At 38.1% G+C, this 23,830-nt stretch overlaps 1 protein-coding gene and 2 long non-coding RNA genes across 4 annotated transcripts in view; 1 reads left to right on the top strand and 2 right to left on the bottom strand.

Moving 5' to 3' along the window:
* LIN52 (lin-52 DREAM MuvB core complex component) overlaps positions 1-23,830 on the bottom strand; it is a 90,923-nt gene that overhangs the window by 10,615 nt on the left and 56,478 nt on the right. The gene's annotated exons all lie outside the window — the stretch shown is intronic.
* On the top strand, positions 1,342-21,850 carry LOC118497512. Its single transcript, XR_004900036.1, has 3 exons — positions 1,342-1,352; positions 4,113-4,115; positions 19,421-21,850. It is a non-coding gene; the product is annotated as an uncharacterized LOC118497512 (long non-coding RNA).
* LOC118497510 lies at positions 6,665-13,474 on the bottom strand. Its single transcript, XR_004900034.1, has 2 exons — positions 11,857-13,474; positions 6,665-9,905 (listed from the first exon to the last, which is right to left on the bottom strand). It is a non-coding gene; the product is annotated as an uncharacterized LOC118497510 (long non-coding RNA).

Here is a 23,830-nt window from a genome sequence, read left to right as displayed (position 1 = left end):
GATCATTTCAAACGACTTGGACATTGAGAAGGTCCCGGCTTGGAACACCCCCACGGCCAGGTGCAACGGGGAGGAAGGCCCAGTCTTCTTGACCCCCAGGGCAGGCAAAGAGTTACATCTTCACACACTGAGAAGCCAATAAAATCCTCTCTTGATTATAATTTAGATAAGAACCACTGGATTGAATAATAATGTCTGAAACTCCCCTGGCTGTTTCACCTTGAGACGTCCATCACTGGGTTAAACATGATGCTAATTGCATTTGGATTGATTAATTTCTCTCACTCCTGTCTATTCGAATAATGCTTAACAAAATAATCATAGCACCCAGGCCAAATCTTTTCCGTCAAAGGAATGAAGCCATCAGAACAGGCAGAGATGAAAGAAATGAAGATGACCCGTAATTACTGCTACGGTGATATCATTACCATATTATACAAAATGAGTGTGGGGGGGAGGGGAGAAAGGAGGGACTGAGATTATTTTTTTAAAAATGGAACCCTACAATCTAAGAATACAGATTTGACATCAAGTGGAACACACAGAAATATAGAACTTTAAAAAAAAATACAAATCTTGCTCATGAAATTGCAAAATCCAACAAATACTGAGGCCCAAGATACATCAAGTATCTTGGGCTGCGAACAGGTATTATTCACGCCACTATTTTCCCAACGCAGTAACACTTTGTGTGCGACTTGCATAGAGATTTAAGATGCTGTCTTCACACACAAGCATGCCCATAGTTACTGAAAATTTTTTCTTTCAGCCAAGGAATATAATTTTATTTTAATATTGTTAGCGTCTGCCTTGTTTGTAAAATCAGAATCTGGGTTTTAACTGCAGCTAGTTCTAGTTTAAGACATCAAAGAAAATGTCTATGAATCTTCACACATGATTCATTGGACAACAGTATGGACTTAACTCACCAGCAAGAAGAATATAATAATATTTCCCAACTCTCTTGTTGTTTTATATGATTTGTTTTTCAACACTTATGGTAGAAAACCTATGACTGCATAGGATTTGAACCTTGGGTCTGAATCATCAGTTATTAGATGGTAATCTGATCTCAAGTAAATGATGTGCCTCAGTTCCTTCATTTGTAAACGGGGATCAGTAGCCACCCGACTGGATTGTTGTAAGATTTAAGATAATACAGAAAAGTGCTCAGCGTGCTGGTACAAAAAACTTCCCTCTAAGATTGACTGTATAGCTATATACTGAACCTTGAACATTGTTTTGGTTACTTTATTTACTAAAGCTAATTTAAACAGACACTTGTAAATTAACTTACATATAGATTTTAACAAATATTTGTGAAAAAAATAAATAAATAGGATAATTAGAAGGTGCATCCATTCAGGTGCATCCTTTCAATAGGCTAGAAATATATGGGGGATATTTTTGCTACAGTATTTTAAACATACAACCATCTTCAAAACAGTAAAAACAGACATTGAAATTGTTTTATTTAACTTGGATAAGAAGGTATGTTTCCCTATTTTCTTTCTTTCCTTCTTTTTAAAATCCTCACCTGAGGATACATTTACTGATTTCTTTTTTGGAGACAGAGGAAGGGAGAGAGTGAGAGAGAGAAACATCAACTGGTTGCCTCCCCCAGAGGCCTGGACGGGGGACAGGACCCACAACCTACCTATGTGCCCTGCCAGGGGATAGAACCTGTGACCTTTCCGGACACGGGACGACGCTCCACCTGACTGAGCCACACAGGCCAGAGCTCACTATTTTCTCATCTAACAAAGATTCCCAAATAAAACAAGCATATATATTCTGAATTTGTACTCATTCAGTAATAAATATGATCAGTACTTTAAAAGAAAGAAAGAACATTAACATTGTATTTCCACACCAGGTGAAAAGAAGACTTGAAAACATTTATGCATTAACCCAGTATTCTCTGCTTTCTTTCTGGTTAAGAGAGGCAAGGTAATTAATACAGTACAAAGAGGTTATCTTCTCTGGCTTCGGGATTAGACAGGTCTAGATTTGATTCAAATCCCAGTCCCCATTTCCAAGCTTTAAGATCGTGAGCAAGTAATGAGCATCAGTTTTCTGAGCATCAGTTTTCTCATCTGTAAAATGGGAACTATAAAATGGACGTTGCAGAGTGTTGTGAGATTAAATAAAGCAATGTGTGAACATCCTTTATACTGCCTAGTATATACCATGTTTTGCTGTGTATAATGCACTCCTGTGTATAATGTGGGCTCATGGTTTAGTACTACCCATGTATAATGTGCACCCTTATTTTTCCCTTAAAAATTTGGCAAAAAAGTGTGCATTATACACGGCAAAATTCAGTAGTCATAAAGTCAATAAATGACAGCGTTAATCATTTTTATTCTTCATATTTCAGCTCAAATGTTACCTTTTCAGAGAGGTCTTCCACGCCCACCCTATCTAAAGTGAGTCTTTTTGTGGTTATTCTTTCCCGTAAAACCATTTACTTCCTTCACTGCACTTAACCAAAATCTAAAATCACTTCATTTATCTTCATGCTTCATGAAGTTCTATAGAACTTCCTGTTGTGTCCCTAGCAAACAGGTGGTCAACTACATAGCTATTGAAATAATTTATTCCTATACAAGGGGGACCCCCCTCGAAAAAACAGAATTTATTTATAAAAAATGTGTATTTATTTTTACACGTTTAAACTTCAGTCACCTTCAAAGCACTCTCATGTGATGTAATACACCTACAAGATGTTTTTTCCCACTGCTCAAAACAGTTTTTGAACTTGATTTTGATGTCTTTTAGTGCTTTTGCTGTTTTTATTTCACCTCTTCCACATAGGCATCTGGACTTTTTTCATCCAGAGAAACAAAAAAAAGTTGCTCAGGGCAAGATTGGGTGAATAGGGAGGGTGGGGCATGGGGCTCATGCCAGTTTTCGCAAAAACTGCTGAACACTCAGTGCGGCGTGGGCAGGTGCACTCGTAAATCACCCATCATGGAATGGGCAAATGCACTGAAAGATTCTTCAAAAGAATTCACTGAAGCTGAATGCGGTCTCTCACAACAACACCAGCTAGTATGCTGATACACGTGTGTTCCTAGAACACTCACCTAGCAGGGGAAGTCTGTACTACAAGGGGACTATTCCTCCAGAATATAATTCCAGTTTTTTAGGGCTCCCCTTCATATGAGGAAAGAGGAAGTCTCCTTCCTTTTCAATTCTTAATTAACCACCATGCATTAGAAATTTTTGATCTAGTAAAATTACACATGTATTTTACCTGTTGACCCAGCAGTTGCATTTCTAGAAAGCTTTTCCAAAGAGATGGCCGCAAAAATATCAAATAGGGTTCACATGCCTATTCATTTCAGCACTGTCTGTAATACGCAGACTGGAGGGAGGGCAGGAACGGACTGGTATGCCTCTATTATGGAGTACTGTTCAGCTACAAAAGGAGTAAATGATACCTATATACTACTATGGATAGTTACTTTATGTGGAAAATTTGGACAAGGGGGAAATACATAGGTTTATTTATATTTTCAAAAGGATCAATGGAAGAATAAAGTTTAGTATTCGTTTTTACTAACAAAGATGGTTACCTATAGAAGGCAGACACCTTTGGGTCCACCTTATTTTATACATTTTACTTTGGGAGACCGACTGTATGTTTTATATAGTAAAAAATAAAATTCATTAAATAGAAAAAAGCAACCTCTAAAAATGGAAATAAAGTGAAGATAATTTGAATCTACAAAATTTGGCATAATCACACATACAAAATTTAAATAACTTAAAAAGACATACTGTGAATAATTTTAAAAGACATGTCCCTAAACGTATACATCCTAAGGATATACAAAAGAAGCACAGAGAAATCTTAAAGTACATATAGTGTTTTATAGTTACATGTAGTTAGTTCTTTTGATGTTCATTTTATTGTGAATTTGAGGAACACGTATTATTTAATCTCCCCTTTATGACTTGGTTCTAAGTTCCTCTTTCCAACTTGAGTGACAAGCTTGTGGGGTTGTTTTTGTTTTAATTGGTGTTTGATGCTTAATCTCAGTATCCTTTACTCTTAATTGTCAAATTTTGATAAAACAGGTGCCATTTTCTTTGTTAAGAGAAAGCAGGTCATACTGTCTGCCAGAACACAGTTTATATGATTTATGGCTCCATTAAACTTTCTTAAAACTTAAAAATTTAATTGTTAGGAACCCTTTAATATCTTTAATTTGAAATGGGCATATTGATAGGAACACAATTTCTTTCTCTCTTTGGAAAAAAACTTACCAACCCTGTCCAGGGAGAAGGCCTGGAAGCAATGCCGGTCCAGTACCAATGAACACGGCGCTTAGATTTCTGCTAAAAGCCACCAGGTTCCTTGGAGAAATGGATAGACTGCCAGTCTGAAGAAGTGACTGAACCAGGGATACGCTTACATGGTGAAAGCAAAGAGGTTGCCAAGCTTACTTGGGTCGCATCAAGTGACACAGGAGTCAACCCGAAGGGGTGCACATTACCTGGGATGGGGTAGTTTTGGCTGTCAAAGAATAATGATTACAGTAGATTGAAACACATCAGAAATAAACATCTACAATATTTTTTAAAAGTCCTCAGTCACTTCAGCTCATTTTATGTTCTGAAAATTGATAAATTAAAAGTGTGTGTGGCGGGGGGAGTGGGGGAACCTAGCATTTTCCGTACCTTTCCTCTTTGGACTGTATTTCAGGGAAATCAAATAGTGAAATCTGTTAAAATAATAAACTTCATCATTATCATGATGAAAAGGACCGATGGACACAACCTAACTCACGGAGCTTCACTGGAGCTGTAACAAACAGAGGCCAGCCACACGCTGTCCAATGTGAAAGAACGGCAAGTGCACATTCTTTGAGACCCTTATGAGACATTCTTACCAAAAGACTGAATTCAAACCCATTTTTTCTCTAACTCTGTCAGATGACAGTAACTTGGGGGAAAAGAGGAAGATGTGGACTGCCACCACCAGGACAAAATCACCCAAATTTGGAATGTGGGAAACACTACAGGACAAAGGACTCGGGTTTTCAGTAATGAACTAGCGTGAAGACCTGTACACAGCACAGAGGAAAAAGCCCGGAGGAAGGAGGGAGCGTGCTGAGAGAGAAGGGCAGGAGACTGAAGACTCGAGTCGCATGCGCTGCCTGGCCCTTGTCTGGATCCCGATCCACACAGATCAGTTGTAACGGCACACAACTTTGAGCCAAACTGCACATGGGCTATTAGTTGTCATTAAGGAATTATTATTTTATTTTGTGCAATATGGTGGTGGTGTTTTTTTAAAGGGCCTTCTTGGTTAAAGATACATACTGAAGTATTTATGAATGAGATTGCACTGGTTTGCTTTAAATCACAACAAAAAGTGTGATTTAAGGGGATGGACATAAAAAAAATGGCACGAAGTTCACAATTACTGAAGCTGGGGATGGGGGTGTGGGGTTCACCGTAGCATACTCCATAGTTAGTGTATGCTTGGAAAATGTCCACAGTAAAAAGAAAATCTCACCAAACGTTTCTCTGGCAATACAGCTTTTTCTCATTATTACTGAATAACATAAATACAATGCAGTGCAGGCTTGGAAATGGGTGGACGGGGAAAGCCTTAGAAAGGGGGTGACTTTTCAAGTCATGAATGTTCACTTCCATGGTTAAATTCTTTGGATGAGGAACAAATTATACACAATCAAAAGCAGATTATATATTTTTAAAAGTCTATCAAACCTAATTTGGTTTAAGCCTATTAATAAGGAGCTGCTGCCTTCCAACCTTTCTCTCTTAATTATTTAAGAACGCACACCGATAAATCTAAGAGCACAGTTTTCAATTTATCCGTAAAACATCTATGAGGGAAGCTCCCTGGCTCAACATGCTGCTTCCACAACATTTTCTAGGAGTTGAAGAGAATGCGTCCTTGGTTACTCATTTAAGGAATCTTCTCAGAAAAAGCTGTAGCGGTCAGCAGCAACACTAACTTGGAGGTACCGGACAACCCAACGGCTAACAAGTTACAAAGGGAACAGCTTCACCGGCACTCCGCTAGTCCAGCTCTGTTTCTCCCAGTTTGCCCCACGCCATCAACTGTGTGTGCAGACAACCACCTCGTCACTCCTCCCTCCTCTGACTGCTCTTCTCCTCCACAGATGCTGATTTATCCAATTTAAAACAAATTACTTGTTCTAGCTGATAATTTGATTTTTAATTGTTTGCACTGTGGTTTCATGTATGTATGGCTCATGTTCTTAACCTGACCAGGTTATAATTCATAAATAGAAGAGACTATTAAAGATAATTTCCATTGGGTGGAGGGGCTGGAACGGGAGTAGGGGGGAGAAAACTGTACTTGAACAATGATTGAAATAAAAAAAAAAAAAAAGATAATTTCCCTTACAGACTTGGAAAAAATGTTTAATATATAGTAGCTATCCAGTAAGCCTTAATTTTAATAAATATTGTCCTTCTAAGGTCATGTAGTAGTACAAAGGTACAACAATTACTATCTGCACTTGATTATGATTTCTTTTAAAAGCACATCACAAGCAGGTAAGAACCTGACTGTGTCATGTCTACTTAGTAGGTCAGATGGTAGCGGTTATTTTCCTTGTGATGAGAAATAACAGCTATTAGCCTTCTGTTTTTTTCAGAATATTCAGTTTTGATATATCTGAGTAATCTGATTTACAACATTCATCAATTATTAATTTAAAATTAGAACAGAAAACATTCTTAGCCAGAAAATTATATATACTGTTTGTAATAGTCTGCATCACTAAACTCCAGCGCTTAACCTGTACATAGTTAACATACAATAAACATGTACTGAATGAAAAAATACTCTTTCATTGACAGTACCAGCCAAATTTAGGGTCTTAAACACAATTTATGGGTAATCAATATGGCTACATATAACAGAGGAGAAAATATGGTTAATTAGATGCTACATAAACATTTACTATACTGCTTAATAATTACACTTAATGAATGTAATTTTCATTAACTTTATTTGCTTTCAAACCAATATGGAAGTAAAAGTGAAAGAAGTACTTTACAGGTGTCAGACTACTGACCTAAAATCCGAAGGGTGGCAGAGCCCTGGCCAGATCGCTCCGGTGGGTGGAGCATCGACCTGCACACTGAAAGGTTGGGGTTCAACTCCTCGTCGGCGTGTGCATGGGAGGCAACAGATGGATGTTTCTTTCTCACATCAACATTTCTCTCTCTCCCTCCCCCTCTCACTAAAATCAACAGTAAAAAAAAAAATTTCCTTGAGCAAGAATCACAAAACAAATAATAACATCAGAAGGTTAGAGCTCTCACCTAGTTTTATCAGCTAGTCAACAAGTTCTTACTGTGTGCCCATTACATACTCTTCATAATTGCAGATGATGAGATACCAAGAGAGATCCACCAATCTTCCTTAGAAGGCACCCCCGCCCCTTTGGGCACTCGGGTTTGATCATCAACAGCTTCACTGTGCTGTGTAGATGCCTGTAGAGAGCTTTGCAATTATGGAGTAGTTTTCCCCTCAGGACCTCAGAGATCGATCTAGATGGGGAGATCAGGGTCAGATCCTACTTCAGCACAGGTCTTTCAGGTGGGTTAGTTAGCAGTTATAACCTACATCAGCAGTTCTCAAAGTGTGGTCCTTGGGCCAACCACAACAACATCACTTTGGGAGCACGTTAGACATACAAGTTCTCAGGCCCCCTCCCAGAGCTACTGAATTAGAAACTCCAGAGTGTGGGCCCAAGAACCCATGTTTTAAAAAGCCCTTCAGGTGATCACGATGCAAGCTAAAGTTTGAGAACCACTAACCTGTACTATCCAGGCTCTTTAATTTTGTCTCTAGTTCTCTGTAATTCTAATTCTTTACTGAAAGAGGAGGCAGGGTGTTGTTTTGTCAAAATTATGATCACAAGCCCTGGCTGGTGTGGCTCAGTAGACTGAGCACTGGCTGGTGAACCAAAAGGTTGACGGTTCAATTCCCAGTTTCGGCCCAGGTCCCCATTTGGGGGTTTGCGAGGGGCAACCAATCGGTATTTCTTACACACTGATGTTTCTCTTCCTCTCTTCCTCCCTCCCTTTCCTGCTCCCTAAAAATAAATAAATAAAACCTTAAAAAATTATGATCACAATGCATATATTTCTTACCGTAAAGCTAAAAGTAGAGGATGGTATCTTTGAGTAACAAAGGTAGAAACTAAAACACTCAACCAAAGGATTAGAATTTTTACCAAAACTTAATCTGTACCTCTAGTGCCATGCCTTGTTCTTAGTGTTAAGGTTACAATATAATCCTTAACTTTTAGAATCTTAGCAGGAGGCAGACTGGAAAATAAATAACTATCAAATAACATCATCGAAGCTATTAAGAGAAGTAGATAACACATTAAGAAGACAGAATTGGGGACAATTAATTCTGCAAAGGATTTGGGTTGGATGGATGAGAAAAGCTTTAGAAAAGGGGCAATATTTGAACCAAGCCTTTAAAAAGGAACATACTATCTAGGAACACCAAGGCAAGCTAAGTATTGCTACTTTTTAAAAGCTTTCCACTAGGCCACTGGGGTAAAATGCAAGCAAACATTATGAAACATCTTAAAATAAGCCTAAAGTACCCCCTTAATTCCGAGAACTGTTTGGGATTTCCTATGGATACCAAAGTAATACCATAAAACATGACCCTGCTTTTAAAATATTAAACCACAAATAATAAATTAGGCCGACCCCAAATTTGGCAGAAACTAAGCTAATTGTAACTGTTCTTCATCATATTTTGTTAAGCAAAAAGCTGCGACAGGCCACAACTAAGTCAAGTGACTTACTTTTAAGTCCTGCTTTCTCTCAAGACTGAAGTTTTCACACGATTTATAAAAAATAGAGACATCTACCATTCTTTTATTTTAAAAGCTTTAGTTAAATGCTTTTATTTATTTGAAAGAAATAAACAATTTATAAAATCCTGGCTGGAGCACGCCATCTTAATGAGTTAGAAACCCTGGTGCTTGTCAGACCGACCTGACCCAACTCCATGAAATAACCGAATCTCACATCGGCTTTTCCTGGAGATATTCGTGTTAGTTCCAATAAACTAGCACTGCTGTGACCAAACATACCTTACCAAGCCTCACTTTTTAAAGGTAGGCTATAAAAGCTAGTTTTCTAATTTGCTAAAATGTTTATTTTAATTGAGACTACTGATTATGTCTGCTTTGACTACTTATTTTTAGCCCTGATTTGATTAAGGGGTCCTATTTTCAATACATAAACCTCCAAATTCAGACTTGAGTCAAAGTCCAGAAGACAACGTGAGTAACACACTTAAATTTTCCTACCTTTAATCACATTCTTTGAACTACTTTCCTAATGACTGCCCAAGTTCAGCATGAGCTACCGGGCACACTCACTTCATTTGTTCAATCAATGACGTGTCTTAAATTAATTTCTATACACCGGAAGCTGTTCAGCATTCCAAGTGTGCAGGTGTTTGCTTTCAGTTCCACCCTAAGCAACAACAACAATGACCAATAACAACAACACGAATACGAGTATATGACTGAGATGAAAAATAACAAACAAGGCTGTGGCCTATTGTTGTCATTCAGCTTTTCGTGACAGAAGACAGACAACCAACCGTAAATGGATTCACACTAAGTCATTCTCCATTCTTGACCAAGATATGAAAGAAATATCAAACTCCAGAGTCCTTTGAAATGGAATCTAGCACTGATGAAAGCAAAAAGGGCTGTTTTTGCTTACCTAGTCAGTTTCTAAAATCCTCAAAAAGACAAAGGAGAGACTCTAAATGGTTGAGTTACCTACTAATTTAGCAAACTGTATTTAAATCACTGGATGATATGTGCTGTACTCATAGTAAGTTAAAACTACATCTAGGGGACTTCCGGCCAAGATGGAGGCACAGGGAGGCACACTGTGCCTCCTCACACAACCAAGATAGGGACAACAACAGTTTAGAAACAACAACAACCAGAACTGACAGAAAATTGAACTGTATGGAAGTCAGACAACCAAGAAGTTAAAATAGACCCGTTCATCCAGACCAGTAGGAGGGGCGGAGTTGGGAAGCCAGGCACAGGTCATGGCACGGAGAGCAGAGAGTGTTGGAACCGGGCGTGTAAGGCATCTGGGGTGTGCAAGACCACAGCGGGTGGACCCTGAACGCAAGCAGCAGCTGGCAGACCCAGCGAGGGGGGAATTGTGAAACAAGGCACTGCACGCAACGCAAGATCACAGTGCTGGGAAATAGAACCTCAGGACATTGAGAACACCTGTGGGGGTTGAGGAGCAGGGGGAGACTCCCAGACTCACAGGAGAGGTCCTTGGAAAGTCCCATGGGGTACACAAGCCCACCCACTTGGGAATCAGCACCAGGAAGGTCCAGTTTGCTCGGGGGAAATGGTGGAAGGGACTGAGGTCCCAAGGAGAGCAGAGCAAGCGCCATTGTTCCCTCTCGGACCCCGCCCCCACATATAACGTCACAACCCAGCGACTGGGGTGCCCCACCCTGGTGAACACCTAAGGCTCCGCCCCTCACACGTAACAGGTGTGACCAAACTAAAAGCGGGGGGGGGGGGCCGCGGGGGGAAGATGGCTCAAACAGAACTGTAAGCCCCAGAGCCAGTACTTTTAAGCGACTGAGAGATAGCCAACCTATAAGATGCACAGTTCAAAGCACTAGTGATCAAGATACTCACAGAATTGGTTGATTTTGGTCCCAAATTAGATGAACAAATGCAGGCTACGATAAGAGAAATAAAGGAAAATTCACAGGGAACCAATAGTGATACAAAGGAAACTGGGACTCTGATCAATGGTATGGACCAGAAGGAAGAAAGAAACAACCACACAGAAAAGAATGAAGAAATAAGAACTCAAAAAAATGAGGAGAAGCTTAGGAACCTCCAGAACATCTTTAAATGTTCCAACATCCGAATTATAGGGGTACCAGAAGGAGAAGAGGAAGAGCAACAAGTGGAAAACTTATTTGAACAAATAATAAAGGAGAACTTCCGCATTATGGCAAAGGAAATAGACTTCCAGGAAGTCCAGGAAGCTCAGAGAGTCCCAAAGAAGTTGGACCCAAGAAGGAACACACCAAGGCACATCATAATTACATTAGCCAAGGTAAAAATGAAGGAGAGAATCCTAGAAGCAGCAAGAGATAAAGGGACAGTAACCTACAAAGGAGTTCCCATCAGACTGTCAGCTGATTTCTCAAAAGAGACCTTGCAGGCAAGAAGGGGCTGGAGAAAAGTATTCCAAGTCATGAAAGGCAAGGACCTACATCCCAGATTGCTCTATCCAGCAAAGCTTTCATTTAGAATGGAAGGGCAGATAAAGTGCTTCTCAGATAAGGTCAAGTTAAAGGAGTTCATCATCACCAAGCCCTTGTTTTATGAAATGTTAAAGGGACTTATCTAAGAAAAAGAAGATAAAAAATATGAACAGTAAAAAGATAACAAACTCACAGTTATTAACAACCACACCTAAAACAAAAGTAAACTAAGCAAACATCTAGAACAGGAACAGAACCACAGAAATGGAGATCACATGGAGGGTTAGCAACAGGGGAGTGGGAGGAGGAGAGAGGGGGAAAAGGTATGGAGAATAAGTAGCATAGATGGTAGGTAGAAAACAGACAGGGGGAGGGCAAGAATAGTATGGGAAATATAGAAGCTAAAGAACTTATGACACATGGACATGAACTAAAGGGGGGAATGTGGGTGGGAGAGGGTGTGCAGGGTGGAGGGGAATGAAGGGGGGTAATGGGACAACTGTAATAGCATAAACAATAAAATATATTTTAAAAACTACATCTAGGGAATTCTAATGCAAATCTTATGATATAATATATTGAATACAAACCCTACCTTCTCTCCATCGAAAGAAAGTTTAAAATGGTGAGGACATGAAAATTTGTACACAAATGTTCATAGCAGCCTTTTCATGATAGCCCCTAAGTGAAAATACCCAAATGTTCATCAACAGATGAATAACATGATATAGCCATGTAATGAAATGTTATTCGGCAACACAACAGAGTAAGTCCAGAGACAGAAGGCAGTCGGTGATCACCGTACTTAGGGCTGACTGGGGAGGAGGAGTGGAATTGGGGGAATGGGAACGATGGTTAATGATTATGGAGTTTCTTTCTGGGTGATGAAAACATCCCAAAATTAGATTATGACAGATGTACAACTTTGCGAATATACTAAAAACTCATTGACCTGTACACTTTAGACAGGTGAATTTCATGCCATGTGGAAAACAGGTCAGTAAAGCTGCTTTCATAAGATGGGTGATATGTAGAACCATACAAAATTACACATGGAAGTGTAAAAGCCCCCTTTGGGCTCAAGGGAAACCCGCGGCAAAGGCTCTGCATGGGGAAGATCAAAGGCAACGGAACCCGAGTTTCTCCACAGACAACACAGGCATCCAGTTCCTACCTCTATCCTGAAGCACGTGTGCATGTGTGCACACACACGTGCAGTCCTTTCCTTTAGGCTTTGTTCTTGCTAAATAATTGACTTAAAAAACATCTGGGCATTGAGACATTACTGCCATTTACTTCAAGGGAAAATATGCTTCATAAATTCAACTGTTTAAATTCAGATAACATCAGAATTTATATATATTATACCCTTTTGGAAAGCAAAGATACTATATTTTAAATTAAAATAAGTACACTACTTAGATTACTTACATATTATGAATAATTATTCAAAAACTGTTCCTTTTGTTTAACGACTAAATATTCATCCCAGGAAATCAGAATGCAATTAGATTTAATGTATTAGATTAATGCAAATGCATTAGATGAGAAAACATGTAACAAAGTTATATATTTAAACATCAAAATCCATGAAATGATTCAAGTTGTATGAAAACTAAGTAACCCTCAGTATAAGTAAACAATTGGTTGGATGCAATAGCTGAATTAGCAAGCCTGACTGGATCATGAGCCAGGCAGATAGCCTCATCTGTGAGAAGCATTTAACTGCAGACTCCGTGTGCTCACTGGTGTGCTACACGGAAGATACTTGGAAGAATAAAACTGAAAGTTTCTTTTTTCACATTGGTTCGTTCAATATGTATTTATTGAACACAACTTCTTCACATAAGAGTACAATGCTGACCTTTTCACATTCACATTTTGAAGAGATTAAAAGACTCAGAAAATCACTGCACAAGTTAACAGTCAATTCCAATGGTGTAATTTCTCACCGAGTCCAAAAGAGCCTCCATAATCGTCACACTAGTCACTTCATTGCCCTTTAGTTCAGTGTGGCTGAGTAGCATCATTTTCTAATCTGAACATATTCTTGCATTTTTTAAAAAATTTAAATTTATTGGCGTGACACTGGTTACCAAGATCATACAGGTTTCAAGTGTACAACTCTATAATACATCATCTGCACACTGCATCAGGAATTCACCGCCCAAAGTCAGATCTCTTCCCGCCACCATTTATCCCCCTTTGCCCTCTTACACACCCCTCCACCCTCCTTTCCCCCTGGCAATCACTGTACTGTAGTCAGTCTTTTTTTTTTTTGCTTAATCCCTTCACCTTTTTCACCCAACCCCTCAACCCCTCTCATCTCTGACAGCTGTCAATCTGTTCTCTGTATCTATGAGTCTGTTTCTTACATTCTTAATACACTTGTGAGGCAAAGTTCCCACTGGTTCTCATTAGTGGTATCTCCTGGTGCTGACTCGACAGCATGCTTCTCACCTCTTAATCAGAATGAGCTGTCCCCTGCTCCACATATCACATAACCACCTGCTCAGTCCTAAACTCCACCCGACTGGCATCACTGGAACATTAGCATGTTTACTGCACAGCACTCAAAACCTAGAGCACAACCAGTGAAGCATTTGTGCTGCTGAATGGCTAAGAGCTACGATCGCTTCCTTTTCTAGTGATATGTTGGGTACTATCCAAAGCACTTAACGTGTGTTGTTATCATTTAAAATCCTTACAATACCCTATATACAGGTGCCACTTATCATTCCCACTTCACAAATAAGGCACACTGAGGTTACATAACTTGCTCAAGTTTTTATACAGCTAATAAGTGGTAGAGGTAGGACTAGAACCCAGGTGGCCATAATAACTCCAGAGCCTGGGCTCTTGACCACTTTGCTCCGGTCATCTCCCCCTGATCCCTGACCTAAAGGAGTTCACAGATTGGAGAGAAATACATCACTTACAAGTAGGTACTGGCTGTCACAGAGGGGTGTACAGGAGCACAGAAAAAGAGCTAGGGAAATGGACAGTTTTCCACGGAGAAGAAACAGCTTTCAGTAGAAGTCCAAACATTCCAGGTATAAATTTCCCAACATGTGATTTCAGTTTATTTTAAGAATTAAAATGAAAGACGCACGAGAATACTGATCTAAATTCACTTTCCAATTTCCAAGACTATTGTAAATGCAGACTTGACTCACATAATGACTATTCACTACTTCAGAAAATGTTTGGTAGGTTAGGCCCTTCAGTATCTTATTACATTCTTGTTGTTATTGGGAAGGATACCTTTTAAAAGCACATGACATTCTAATTGTTCCTGGTATATAAAATACAATAGACTTCTGTTTTTATATGATGGTCTTATAAAAAGTGCTATTTCACATTGGCACATTCTACTCAACACTCTCCGGTCATTCTCCAGTCAGAGAAAACACACGAACCAAATTCGCATTGTGTGCTGTGTTTGAACAAACCCCAAACATTTGCTTTGTGTATGGATGCCAAGCAAGAGAGATGAAAGGACAATATCACTTATATTTCCATGTGATTTAAAGTGCTCTTGTGTTTATACAATGACTTTACTTTTAAGTGTGGTTTGAGTATGAGATAATTTGAGTCCCCAAAGGACTGAAAAATTAATGAAGAAAACAGTGCAGCAAGAAGAATGCACCTGCCAGCCCAAACCTCACATTCCACCACCACAACTCCCACCCGTGCTTAAATCTTCTCTTCTTCCTTTGGTAAACACAATACGGCTTCATTACACTACATTTGTTATAAATCTCTACGTATTTGCTTCCAAATTCTTATTTATTACTTAAGCTTGCTCTCATTGTTCAGTTGATAGACTCCTACGTATAAAATTTGTTTGGGTATCTGAGGTTGGGTTGGAATGCATCATAGTTCTTCCTACCAAAGGTAATAAAAAATATTTTTTAAAGATTTTATTTATTTATTTTTAGAGAGAGGGGAAGGGAAGGAGAGAGGGAGAGAAACATCAGTATGCGGTTGCCTCTCACACGTTCCCTACTGGGGACCCAGCCAGCAACCCAGGCATATATGCCCTGACTGAGAATCGAACCGGCAACTCTTCAGTTCACAGGCTTCCCTCAATCCACTGAGCTACACCAGCCAGGGCTAAAAATATCTTTCATTTAGTGGCAGAATTTTTCAGAAACACATTAAAGATAATAGAGATCTGTATTCAAGTATTGTTTCTAGGAAATGTAGCCGTCGGGACATGTGTGGAGCCTTCCCACAAAACCTTCCCCCTAAAATGCAAACCAAACCTCAACGAATTACTTTTTCTGAAGAACAACTTTCTTGATATGACTTAATCCAATAAATTGCACACATTTTAACCATAGTTTGAAGAGTTTTCACAAATGTTTAAAATTGTGTAACTGCCATTACAATCAAAACATAGAATACTTCTATTAATCCGAATCATTCCCCTGTGACACTGTGCGATCAATCCCAATGTCACCCCAGTCCCCAGCAACCGCTGATCCATTTCCTGTCCCTATGCTTTGGATTTGCCTTTTTCAGACTTTTGTAGGAATAAAACCATACAGCATGTACTTTTCATATTTCATATCCATCCATATTGCTAAATGTGTCAGTAGTTTGTTGCTTTTTATTATCCGGTTATACCACCAATTGTTTGTTTGACTTTTAGGTTATAGTAAATAGACTACGGTTATTATAAATAAAATTGTCATGAACATTTTATGTAGTCTTTGTACAGACATATGTTTTCATTTACCTTGAATAAAAAATAAATTAGTAGTAAAATTGTTAGGCTATATGGTATATGTATGTCTAACACGATAATAAATGGTCATATTTTTTCAAAGTAGTTGTACCATTTTGTATGTCCGTCAGGAACATGGATGCTTAATTTCTCCCAACAGTGCTTTGTAGCCTTCATTATACTTTACTTTTCTAAATTTATTCCTAAGAATTTAATAGTTTTTGATGTTATAAACTATACTGTTTTAAAAAATTCATGAACCAATTGTTCATTGCTAGTATGTAGAAATAACATTGATTTCCCTGTTTTGACTTTGTACCCTTCAACCTTACTTTATATTTCACTTATTAGTTTTGGCAACTTTTTTGTCGATTCCTTAGATTTCTACATAAATAATGTCATCTATGAATAAAGACAGTTTTACTTTCACCTTCCCAATGTGTATGACTGACTGACTGACTATTTGTTTAGAGGGGAGGGAGGGAGAAAGAGCGGGAGAGAAACGTCAACCGGCTGCCTCTTGCAGGGACCCAGGTGGGGACCTGGCCCACAGCCCTGACCAGGAGTCAAACCAGTGACCTTTCACTTCGCAGGCCAGCACTCAATCCACTGAGCCGCACCACCAAGGCCCTATTTGTATGTCTTTCTTTGTCTTTCTCTGTTTAGGACTTCTGGTAAATCATTGAATAAATATAGTAAAAGCAGACATCTTTGCCTCACTTCTAATCTTAAGGGGAAAGCATTCAGTCTTTGTAATTATGATGATAGAGGTTTTTTGTACATATCAAGATCCTTTCTACTTCTAGTTTGCTGAGACTTTTTTAAACCACCAATATGTGTTGAATTTTCCAAATGCTTTTCCTACACCCATTGCACTATGTCTTTTCTCCTTTGTTCTGTTAATATAGTAAATTATTTTGATTTTGAATATTAAACTAACTTTCCCTACCTGAGATAAATCCCACTTAATCATGATGTACTATTATTATTTGGTATATTGCTGGAATGGACTTGCTAATATTTTGTTAAGGATTTTGTGTCTATATTCATGAAGAACTTTAGATTGAGGTTTAATTTGCTTGTCTTTGATTTTGCTATTAGGTTAGTACTGGCCTTATATAATGAGCTGGGAAATGCCTCCTCCTTCCTGTATTGTCTAAGTGTGTGAGGGCAGATACTAGCTCTTTATTAAATGGTTGATAGAACTTACCAGTTTTGTTTGTGAGACTGTTCATAATTACAAGTTCAACTTCTTTACTACATGTAGAGGTATCCAGGTTTCCTGCATCTTCTTGAGTCAATTTTGAAAATTTGCACCTTTCAAGGAATTTTCCCATTTCATCTAAGCTATCAAATTTATTGGAATAAAGTTGCCTTCTTAGCCTTCCACTGCAGGACCTGTAATGATGTCCCTTCCTTTCATTCCCGACACTGGTAACTTGTGCCTTCTCTCTCTTTTATTTAAGACTGTACACAGTATCTCGTTGAGTCTTGCTTTTTTAATCCAATCTGATAAACTCTACCTTTTACTTGGTGTGTTTAAGCCATCTGTATTTCCCCTGGCTTTACTGAAATATTACTCACATATATTGTATGCGAGGTTAAGGTGTACAATGTGATGATTAAATACGTGTACACATTACAAAATGATTACCATGGTAAAGACAGTTAACACATCTATCTCCTCATATAATTATGATTTTTTGTATGGGGGGTGATAACATTTAAAATCTAGTCTTTTAACAAATTTCAAGTATAAAATCAGACTGTTTATATTTAATTATTGATATGGTTTGGTTTATATTTATCATCATACCAGTTATTCTATTTGTCCCATACACTGTTTGTTCTTTTCCAGTCTTTCTTGGATCAACAAAATATTTTTTAGTATTCTATTATATTTCCACTTGTTGGCACATTTCTTATGGTGTACATTTCCTAGAGACAAATTATCACAACTTTTATTTGTCTAGAAAATGTCTTTATTTTGCTCTTATTTTTGAAGACTATATCTGCAGGATATAGAATTCTAGGTTGATTGTTTTTTTTTTCTTTCAGTATTTTAAAGATTATTCCATTGTCACTGGCCTGCACACTTTCTGGTGAGAAGTCTGCTTTCATCTTTTGTTCCCCTGTATGTCTTTTTTTCCTCTGCCTGCTTTTAAGGTTTTTGTCTTTATCACTGGTTTTCAACAATTTATGATGTCTTGGTAGAGTTTTCCATTTTTATTATCCATCATTCCATTTTTATTATCAAGTTTTACATTATCAAACTTAAAAAACCCACTTCTGTGTAACTTTCCAATCTCTTGTTTTTAATCAGAAAGAAAAAACAAACAAACTCCAAAGCCGCTTCTAAAATGTTAAATAGGACATTGTAGAGTTCACCTCACCAAGAATTATTTTTATTTTCTTTTGCTTTATGGCTGGTAATTGGCAAAATGTATCACTCTAAGTTCTGGCAGGCAATCAAATAAATAAGTAGGTCATATTCACCTTGGATACACACAAAAAAGGAAGAAATGCCCATTAGTAATAATGCTTGAGAATCTATAAAGATATAAAAATTCTAAAAATGTAAAAAAGGCTGGTCTTAGTGATATTTAGATGAAAATTACTTAACTTTTCTGAGCATTGTTACTTAGCAGTATTACCTAGGTTTTCACAGGAGGGCAGCAAGAAGCTTTCTAGTGTAATAAAAGTCCTATTTGAAGGGTATGATGGAGTTACAAGCCATTGCACACAGCTGAAAAAGATTTCAGGAGGTTCTATAACTTACTCATCAACCTTTACAAGAGTTTATTGAGTTATCAAGGCAAGAAACTTACAAAAACTGGATCCCTCCTTTAAGGACTGTATTTTGATATAATAGAAGATATTTTAGAATATTTATAGTAAACCCAAACATTTAAACAACCATTGGTACAAAGCACAATAAGGGCCATCGTACAGATAAGAATAAGTGCTACAGGAGCCCCATAATGGAAAGAGCTCTACTAAGGACTAGAAAATCCACAGCATTAAGCTTGAGTTGGATCTCGAGAGTCAGTCAGATGTGGACAAGTGGGAAGGAAGGGCCAAGGCACTCCAGATGGCAGTCACAGAAAAGGACAAAGACACAGGGAGAAAGAAATGAGGTACAATCTTCAAAAACACTCACAGATAAAGATTCAGAGGAAACCATACCACCTAGAAGTACAGGTTCCTACAAGTCAGAAAAGCATGTAAAGAGTAATAAGGATAGAAAAGGGTACTGGATAAATGTAAAAGCTGACAATTAATTTTTAAAAAAGTGAAGGAAAGGAGGAATCACATGATAACTGAAAAACCCTGGGAGATGCAAAATGCTAACAAACAAACAAAAATCTTAGTTTCCAGATCAAAGGAAACACTATTACACTGCTCAGGGATCAGTCCACAATTAGAGTGCTGTATTCAATTTTCATTCTCATATTCTAAGAATAATGTTGGTAAACTGGACTCTATATCCAGAGAAAGGTAACCAGCGTGGTATCTCTAAAGTACCAGAACAGAAAGTTGAAGAAGATGCTGGTTTTATCTATTTTTATCTTTCACCTCAAACCTGCCTCATCTTCTGTATTCCCGCTGCACGCAGCAGGAATACAACTACCGAGTCACCCACGCTAGAAACCTGGGGAGGTCACGCTGCGTCCTTCGCTAACACTCCGGTCTTCAACTGGTCACTAAATCTTGCTGATTCTCTAACCCAAACACCTCACGTCAGTCACATTTTCTGCATCACCACGGCCTTAGATTCGGTCCTCCCCATTCTGTCCCGAGGTTATCACTAATAATCTACCTGGTCTCCCAGTCTCAGCTTTACTCTTACAAAACCACTCTCCATATAGCAGATACAGTGACTTTCCTGTACCCAAATCTAACCTAGTTTAAAATCTTTGATTACTTCCAGTCATCTTCAGAATAATGTTTAAATCCACCTTCATGGTTTACAAGCCCCCTGACTACCTATTTATTTCTTTGTGCACCAGGTACTTACTAATCGTCTATTATGTGCTAAGCAATGAGGCCAAAAGGAGGAATGAGCCAGACAAGATGCTGTCACTCATGGAGCTTATGAACTAATAACTTCATCTCCTGCTGTTGTCCCAAAGTTCCAGCGACACAGGAACAACCAGCATTTCTTCAACTATACCATGTGAATTCATACATCTGTGCCCGTGTATATTAAAGACTGGCCCATTGCTTCTTCTGTATTTGTCCCTTCCTCCATATTCCTGTACTGCTCTGTATCTGTCTGCAAATTTTTATGTACTCCTCAAGACTCAGCTGCAAATGTCTCTTCTCTGAAGCCTTTCCTGTAACCCTCACTCGGGCAGGGTTGGTTATTCCTTTCTCCATGTCAGCCGTGAACCGCCAACATACTTCTTTTACACTGAACTGCAATTATATAATTAAACGTATGTCTTTCACTGGGTGATGACTTACAAATGTCTTATTTATCCTTGAGATCTTAGAATCTATTGTATCCCCTCAGAACAGTGTCTGAGGGGATACAATAAGCTCAATTAATAATTATGAAACTGAATAACATGATTGGTTACATGAATGAATTTTTTAAAGGGTTATGACAGATATTTCTTCAAATACACTGAACTACTTAGGTGGGAGAGAAATTTGTGCTTTTTTAATGTTGCTACTGACATCATAAGTAACAACTATGGCTATAAATTAAGAGAAGTACAACAGAGGGAGAATTCTAGTGGGGTGATTTGAATCGTCTAGCACTGGAAATCAGCTCCCTACCAGAGGATGTGCTGAAGTGGATGTTGTAGAAGGAACAGGCATATGATGCTGGAGAGAGAAAAACAAACATGAAAGTAGGTCAAAGGTTCCCTTAGAAGTCACCAGAAAACAGAAACTAGAATACAAAGAAAAGGGGACTAATCCTTTGAGAAGGACACTTGGCATTAGGAAAACTAATTTGAAAAAGGAGACAAAGGGCTCAGGTATTAAGAGAAAGGCAGAGGAGGGGTTCATTTAAGACAGTCTAGGTATTCTTGGTAAAATGGAAGCTCCTCTTAAAAAGAGAAAAAAATTGTACTGAGAATGTGGGAGAAGAAGATATTTTAGAATCGGTCACTAAGGTAGAGCTTAAGTCAATGAGACATTCCAGACATGAAAATCTGTTTTAGTTTTAAAGGCCTATAAAACAGGCAATTTCATTCTTTTCATCCAAATTTTAAATCCCACTGTCCAGAAATTCTTCCTGTTTTCTAACCAACTCATTCATATTTCAGGTTAAGTATATTTGATTTTTGAAAATGATTTTTGAAAAACGGCTTAATTTCTCTACCAGAAGATTTACTAATTCAAGGCAAGAACTAATAATAGCATTGCTACTCTCATTAATAAATAGCAACTATTACAACAGAGAGGCCTATAAAATTAGGAATAAACAGAAAAAATAGAGTAATTCAACGTGGTGACTAGCTGTGTATTTTGTAGATCTTCTGTTGAAAGAACAAAGGATAGAATCCTTAATTCTTATGGTTGAAAAGAGTATTTGAGAACAGAACATGTAATCGAAACTTCACCTTGATCCCAAACAGCATCTGGTAACATTCTAGAGCTGCTCAGAGAGCTCTGCCCGCACATCTGCGGTGATGGGAAACTTGGTGCTCCCTGAGAGTCCATTTAATTTCTATATATTTGGAAAGTCCTTCCTGCATGCTATGCCCAAAACAAAACAAAGCAAACAAACAAAGAAACCTGTGTCTAACTTCTCCCCATTGTTAGTAACTGTCCTCTGGAAAAAGACATGGATTAGCCCACGGTTAGCCAATGCAGAGCAAATGGGATGAAGTATCTTCAATCAAAAGTAAGGAAAAACAGATGAAGTATTAGGGACAACTAAGTCAATAGACAGCTGTCCCTGAACACTTTAAGAGCAATAAAACTAACCCCTTATCATCTTCCTTGACACTAGGATTCTGTTCAAACCCAAGGGCTTTATAGAAACTGCATAATTCTTTTGTATTTGCAGAGATATTTAGTATTTCTTCAGATAAATACACAATAAGGAAAAATGGCATGTGATTCTATACCCAAACATGAAGAATCCATTAAAAAGACAAGTGACAGCTCAACCCTCTTTCCAGGAACATTTGTCACCTCCGCCTTTATCCTTCAGGGATTTGAGGTGAATGACATTTGCTGTAGGTTGATAATTAATTTTTCCTTTCTTTCTTTTCTTTTTTTTTTTAAAGGCATAGGAAGCCAGTGTTGGCTTCTTCCCCTTGAGAGACACCAGCCTGAGTGGTTTTGGGAATATACGCCTTGATCAGATTTGCACTATGACTCTCGAATGCATGAGCGTCCCAGCAACACCTGCTCCCCAGCCAGGCCCCTGGGGACTGGCAGGAAAGGGATCATCAATTCCAATCTCCCCAGAGAGATCACCCAGACCTAGTGTTAAATGTTCAGTTCAATGCCATGTTAAAAAGTAAAATTCCATCCACCAAAACCTACCAGTTACCAGGTCAATATTTAGAAGGCCCTAATAATGGAAATTAGTATAGAATTTAAATTTTTTCCCAACTGAATTGCAATCCAATTAAATACTCAGAAAAGTAGCATTTATATCAAGGAAAAAATTATTATAATTCACTAATATAATAGTATTACAATACTCATAACATAATTAATATTAACATTATAGTATATTCTAATAGTGTTCATAATAATATTCACTATCATGAATAGTGCTCATAATTCACTCCATTTTCAGTACAGAACCCTTGTCCTTGGTTAGTCTGGTTGAGGAACCACTTTGATTTTACCCTTTCTATAGAAGAGAGCTCCGCTCTTCTGTAGACTATAATAAAGCTGGTGATCTAGACTTCTTAGACAGACTTTAATGAATCCTCCTTGTTGAAAGCACCTCTACCTTCCACGCAGTACCATCTTCAGCCTTTTGGAGTATTGTAAGGTACGAACTAGCTTGGTTCATGGTTTCCTCACTTTAGGGCTGTGTTTCTTAGCTCTGCTAAATTTATATGTTTTCTAGCTTCCAAAATTTTGCTGCTTTTGTCTTCTTTCCTGTTTTCTCCTTGAGGGCTTATATTCTTTTTAAAAATTTGTTCTAGCAGTATTTGGGAAGGGGAGAAAAGCAAACATACATTAAAACTGTAATTGACCTGGAAGCACTCTCTCCCCACGTCTGTTTTTCACTGTAAATACTTAGCGCTTTCTCTGTGATTCTGTTTTGTCATTCTCCCCACTCCCACCTTGGTACTGTCCTTACATTCCCAATGTTAGTCATACTCTTTGTAGAGATGAAAAGACAGTGGAGAGCTTCTGAAAAAGTAGCAATGCAGAAAAGAATGGGTAAGTACCTATCAGTTCTCTGATTGCCTTGGAAGCTGTTTCCATTTTTTAATTCTCTAAACATAAAAAGATACAACAGGCATTTGCAAAATACTGTTTTATAATACACAAAAGTAATATAAAGCCTGGTCCCCTACAACAAGGATCTTAAAATTTAGCTGGAAACAGAAATATAACTAACAACCGAGTGCTCAAGGAAGTCAAGAAAAGGCAGGCCAACCATGGCTAAAAAAACTGGAAGAGAAAAAGAATACTTCAAGAAAAAATGAAATGGTTAGAGGAATTAGTTGTAAAGGAAATAGGAGAATTCAATGTGGGAGAGGCATCTTCTATTTATTTTTATGCTTTTCCAGTTATTATATATATTTTTAATTTTGAAAATCTGCTAAAGCCTATTGGTTAAATAATATTAT

Source organism: Phyllostomus discolor, chromosome 1 (assembly GCF_004126475.2).
Source record: "Phyllostomus discolor isolate MPI-MPIP mPhyDis1 chromosome 1, mPhyDis1.pri.v3, whole genome shotgun sequence".
Lineage (NCBI taxonomy): Eukaryota > Metazoa > Chordata > Mammalia > Chiroptera > Phyllostomidae > Phyllostomus > Phyllostomus discolor.
Note: the sequence above shows the minus strand (reverse complement) of the source record. Positions and strands in the feature narration are given on the sequence as shown.